Raw genomic sequence first — 6,115 nt, 5'->3', positions numbered from 1 at the left:
GGCAAGAGGAAAGGAACAGAAGAAAAGGGTGGGCTCTGGGGAGCTGTGAGCTTTGCCTGGGCTCAAGTCTTTAATCTGAATTCCAAAAGCAGACCACTGGGTACTAACAGGCAGGTTCACCAAGTCAGGGATGTCTTGGGAACCTCTGGATGCCATCTGGAATATGGAAACTGCATTTCCTAAGGCAGTAAGGTGCTAGCCTGTTTTCTTCAATGAGCTTGTATATTGTTCTCACTTTTTCTTTTTGTTTTGAGATGGAGTCTCACTCTGTTGCCTAGGCTGGAGTGCAGTGGTGCAATCTCGGCTCACTGCAACCTCTGCCTCCCAGGTTCAAGCGATTCTCCTGCCTCAGCCTCCTCAGTAGCTGGGATTACAGGTGCATACCACCAAGCCTGGCTAATTTTTATATTTTTTAGTAGAGATGGGGTTTCACCATGTTGACCAGGCTGGTCTTGAACTCCTGACCTCGTGATCCACCCACCTTGGCCTCCCAAAGTGTTGGGATTACAGGCCTGAGCCACCACGCCAGACTATTCTCACTTTTATAAAGAACCAAGCCATAGCTCAGCCATGCCAATTTCTCTGCTCACAGAGAAAAGGAAGGGAATCTTTGTATTGCATGTTAGAGGTGACCCACACTGGTGTTTGCTTGGGCCCATGTTTGCTAGATATACCTGTAATACCCCTGGGCCTCAGTGCTGTCAGTCTCACCAAAGTCCCACCCAAATGCTGAAGCTGGAGGCTTTCCCAGCCATAGCCTCAGTGGGTACCAATGACCTCACCTGTGACTGATGGAGGAGGGGGTCCTGCAGAAGTCTTGGTTCTTTGCAATAAGAGCAGGCATTCACACAGTCAATTTGGGTTGGGCCCCTGGGGGCATGAGCAGACATTGTGACTAATGGATTATACGTAAGCAGCTTTGATGGGAGGATGTGTTAAGTATCTATTGGTGTGTAACATTATTACCACAAACATGGTGGCTTAAAACAATACACATTTATTAGCTCACAGTTTCTGTGGGTCAGGAGCCTGAGTACAGTTTAGCTGGGTTGTTGGCTTAGTCAGGGGCTGGGTTGGTAGCCTCTTGCGGGCTACAGTCAAGATGTTGGGGCTGTGGTCTCATCTGAGACTCAATTGGGGAAGGATCTACTCTCAAGCTTGGTCAGGTTGTTGGCAGAATTCAATTCCTTGTGATTACAGACTGAGGACTTCAGTTTCTTGCAAGCTGTGGTCAGAGGTCAATCTCAGCTTCTAGAGGTCACCCACAGTGTCTTGACACATGAAATTCTCCAAATGACTACAAGGGAGAGACAGACTCCAGCGAGGTAGCTACTAGAACTAATGTAAGGTAATCACAAGCACATATCACATACATGCCATCACTTTTGCCATATGCTGTTGGTTAGAAGCAATTCATAAGCCTTGTCCACACAAAGGGATTTCATAAGGTTATGACCACTGGGGAGTGGGGACCATGAGGCCACCTTAGAGCATGTCTTCCACAGAAGGCCTCACCAGAAGGTGCTGGGAAGAACAGTCAACCCAACTTCTCGGCCTGAGAAACTCAGGATAATCTGTAACCATTGGCCTGACCTGGAGCTAGTGACCAATGGTTCCCCCAGTAGAGTCCTCTCATCTTTCCCCAACTCTCCCTTCCCCCACTCCCACTACTCCCATCTGGCCTTCCCTGGGTGGAGTAATTTGCACCTTCTTCTAAGCTATTCCTAGCATATTTTTATGACATAAACTGTATGTCCTTGTATTAGGTAGGGTCCAATCAGGAGAAAGAAACCATATCAGCAGTCTTCTTCTTTTCTCTCAAAAGTCTTTATCAGCCTCTAAGTACAATCAAATTTTCATAAGACATTTTCTACCTCTGAGAACCTAGCTAAAACTTATATCCAGGAACACTTATAAGAAATTGTGAACACAGAAGTCACTAGACACTAGTTCTGAATTGACACCAATCTTGAGGACAGTGTTTCTGTGGCTTTCCCAGTCAAAGTGGGGGCTTTCTGTAGTCAGGTGACAAATGAAGTCTTGCCTCAAGTCCAACTCACACTGGGCCCAATTTCTCCATAGACACATGTGTTCATTATATCTCTAGTAGCTCAATATATGATTGAAATAGACATATGTGGAAACTGGCAGAATCCTGCATTGGCTCTATAATCAAAGAGATGTGGGTCATTATGGCAGGAAGCACTATGTGGAAGGCCCTGGACCTTTCCCTGCCTACCAAGATAATAAGTCAGAAGCAGTGCTGCACCACACAGGGAACTACAGAGATTCATACCACCCTAGGAGACTTCAAAGAAGCACCTATCACACCCTGATCTAATTCAGCAGTTTGAAATTTGCAGAAGTCTGATCTATCTTGGAGAATGCATATGAGTGATTCTAAAATTACTCATGCAATGATTTCGACTGCAGCTGTTCTTCAAGCTGTAGCATCATACTGGAACAAGTAAGCACAGCTCCTGGCACTTGGTAAGCAGCTGACCTGGCAGATGCCTTTTGTTCCATACCAACTTGTAAGGAATACCAGAAGCCACCTGCCTTTATCTGGCAGTGGTAACAGTATACCTTTACCATCCTGCCTCAGGGAAATGCTAATATTGCTTTCTGCTCTAATATAGTCCTCAGAGATTGTAATTGCTTTGACAGTCCAGAAAGCATCATGATAATCCATTATATTGATGGCATTATGCTTATTGGATCTGTTAGGCAGGAAGCAGCATGTAGTTTAGAATACCTTAGGAAGACATATGCAAAGTGAAAGAAACTCCAAAACAATTAAGGGACAGCCACATCAGTGAAGTTTCTGGTGATTCGGTGATGTGGAGAATGTTGAAATATTTGCTCCAAGGTGAAAGACAAGTTGCTGCATTTGTGCCATCTCCAATGAAAAATGCACAATGCTTATTAGGGCTTTTGGATTTTGAAGGCAACATATAGCACATTTGTGCCAGCTATTTCCATCCAACTAGAAAATTCCCTATAGCCTGCCTGCCTGCCTGCCTGTTTCAAGTGGGAAACAGAGCAAGAGAAGGCTCTGTAGCAAGCTCAGGTTGTTATAGAAACTGCTCTGCCCACTTGGGAACCCTAACATTGACTGGATTACTGGCATACTATTAATGCCAGCCAGCCAGTACATTCATTAGAGACACTGTCAACCTGTGCCCTCCAGTGAATATAGGTTCCACTTGGTGAATCCCCAAATTGTAAACAGTGCTTTCTCTTTCGTTTTCTCTCTCTCTCTTTTTTTTTTTTTTAGAAAAGGTCTGGCTTTGTTGCCCAAAGTCAGAGTGCAGTGGAGAGGGAATGCAGTGGTGTGATCCTGGCTCACTGCAACCTCAGCCTCCTGAACTCAAACCATCCTCCCACCTCAACCTTCCCAGTAGCTGGGACCACAGGCATGCTCCACCATGCCAGGCTAATTTTTTGGTATTTTTGGTGGTGATGGAGTTTCGCCATGTTGCCAAGGCTGGTCTCAAACTCCTGAGCTCAAGTGATTCTCCCTCCTCAGTCTCCCAAAATGCCAGGATTATAGATGTGAGCCACAGCACCTGGCAAACAGTGCTTTCTTTCAAGAAGTACCATGTATGCCCCTGGGGCTGAAGTTCTTATGTGGAAGCCACGTATTATCTTGTCCTCTTTCCCTCAGATATAGTAACTTGTATTTTTCCTAGGAGGAGAAAGCCTTGTATGTGTTTTTTTGCATATTTAAGGAAACACTACTATGGCCCTGAGATGCACCCAGGCCAGCCTCACCTCGCCACCCAGGGTTACTGTGAACAATAGCATTACCTTAGATTTCCTTGTTATGGGCCAAGGTGGAGTCTGTGTAATTGCTATTACATCTTGCTGTGGCTAAATCAATGCTGCCGGCCAAGCAGAAAAATCAGTACAAACACTTATAAAGCAAGCCACCTAGCTTTCTAAGGTAAGCCCAGATGGTTGATCAGATTTGTTCAACTGGTCAGTTCTCCCGTAGATTAGCCTGATCCTGCTGCTTGGAGTCCTGTAGATAGTAGCCTTTATTAAATGCTTTACAGGATAAATTGGAGATTCCCTCCATCCCCAGCCTTTGTCAGTCAGATTAATCAGAGTGGCTAAAGGCGTGGGACACTCATGGAAAAATCTCCCAGAAGCCAAGATCAAGTAATGAGTGGTGAAGATTGCAGGGAGACCATTCTCCCTGGGTTTCTCACATTTCTGTGCCTGTTGTGAACAGAAGCACTGATGGCCTTTGATCCAGATTGTCTTTTTGAGGATGTTTGTAGAGTAATCAACCTTGGAAGATATAGTGTTTTCTCTTGCACCAGGGGGCAAGTTTATTTACTGTCTAGTATCATAAAGATACTAGATCTTTTGGATATTACATATTTGTCAGGTGGGTAGGTTGCAAAAGTTTTCTCCCATTCTGTAGGTTGCTTGTTCACTCTGATGCTAGTTTCTTTTGCTGTGCAGAAGCTCTTTAGTTTAATTAGATCCCATTTGTTCATTTTGGCTTTGCTGCAGTTGTTTTTGGTGTTTTCATCATGAAGTTTTTGCCTATGCCTATGTCCCGAATGGTATTGCCTAGGCTTTCTTCCAGGGTTTTTATGGTTTTGGGTTTTACATTTAAGTCTTTAATCCATCTTGAGTTAATTTTTGTATAAGGTGTAAGGAAGGGGTCCAGTTTCAGTTTTCTGCATATGGCTAGCCAGCTTTCCCAGCACCATTTATTAAATAGGGAATCCTTTCCCCTGTTGCTTGTTTTTGTCAGGTTTGTCAAAGATCAGATGGTTGTAGATGTGTGGTGTTATTTCTGAGGTCTCTGTTCTGTTCCATTGGTTTATGTGTCTGTTTTGGTATCAGTACCATGTTTTTTTGGTTACTGTAGCCTTGTGGTATAGTTTGAAGTCAGGTAGCATGATACTTCCAACTTTGTTATTTTTGCTTAGGATTACCTTGACTATATGGGCTCTTTTTTGGTTCCATATGAAATTTAAGTAGTTTTTTCTAATCCTGTGAAGAATGTCAATAGTAGTTTGATGGGAATAGCATTGAATCTATAAATTACTTTGGGCAGTATGGCCATTTTCATGACTTTGATTCTTCCTATCCATGAGGATGGGCAAAGGATATGAACAGACCCTTCTCAAAAGAAGACATTTATGCAGCCAATGAACATATGAAAAAAACTCAACATCACTGATAATTAGAGAAATGCAAGTGAAAACCACAACGAGATACCATCTCACGCCAGTCAGAATGGAAATTATTAAAAAGTCAAGAAACAATTGATGCTGGTGAGGCTGTGGAGAAATAGGAACACTTTTACATTGTTTGTGGGAATGTAAATTAGTTCAACCATAGTGTAAGACAGTGTGGGGATTCCTCAAGAATCTAGAACCGGAAATACCATTTGACCCAGCAATCTCATTATTGAGTATATACCCAAAGGAATATAAATCATTCTACTATAAAGGCACATGCACACTTAATGCACACTTATGTTTATTGTGGCACTAATCACAATAGCAAAGACACGGAACCAATCCAAATGCCTATCAGTGAGAGACTGGACAAAGAAAATGTGGTACATATACACCATGGAATACTTTGCAGCCATAAAAAACAATGAGTTCATGTCCTTTGTAGGGACATGGATGAAGCTGGAAGCCATCATTCTCAGCAAACTAACACAGGAACAGGAAAGCAAACACCGTATGTTTTTACTCGTAAGTGGGAGTTGAACAATGAGAACACATGAACACAGGGAGGGGAACAACACACATCAGCGCCTGTCAGGGGGTGGGGGGCAAGGGGAGGGAGAGCATTAGGACAAACACCGAATGCACGTGGGGCTTAAAACCTAGATGACGGGTTGATAGGTGCAGCAAACCACCGTGACACCTGTATACCTAACTAACAAACCTGCACATTCTGCACATGTATCCCGGAATTTAAAGTTAAAAAAAAAAAAAGATAATAGGGAAAAGGTTAGGCAGGTTTGCTTGCTTATAGAAGATTTGGAGTCCTTGAAGGTCAGAGTTCCTCACCTGTGATGCACCCCTACCATGCACACTATCCACCTGGGCTTCTCTGTGTCATTCCCATGGGATCT

This window comes from Gorilla gorilla, chromosome 1 (assembly GCF_029281585.2).
Source record: "Gorilla gorilla gorilla isolate KB3781 chromosome 1, NHGRI_mGorGor1-v2.1_pri, whole genome shotgun sequence".
Classification (NCBI taxonomy): Eukaryota; Metazoa; Chordata; class Mammalia; order Primates; family Hominidae; genus Gorilla; species Gorilla gorilla.
The sequence above is the reverse complement of the archived record's forward strand: the minus strand, read 5'-3'. Positions refer to the sequence as shown.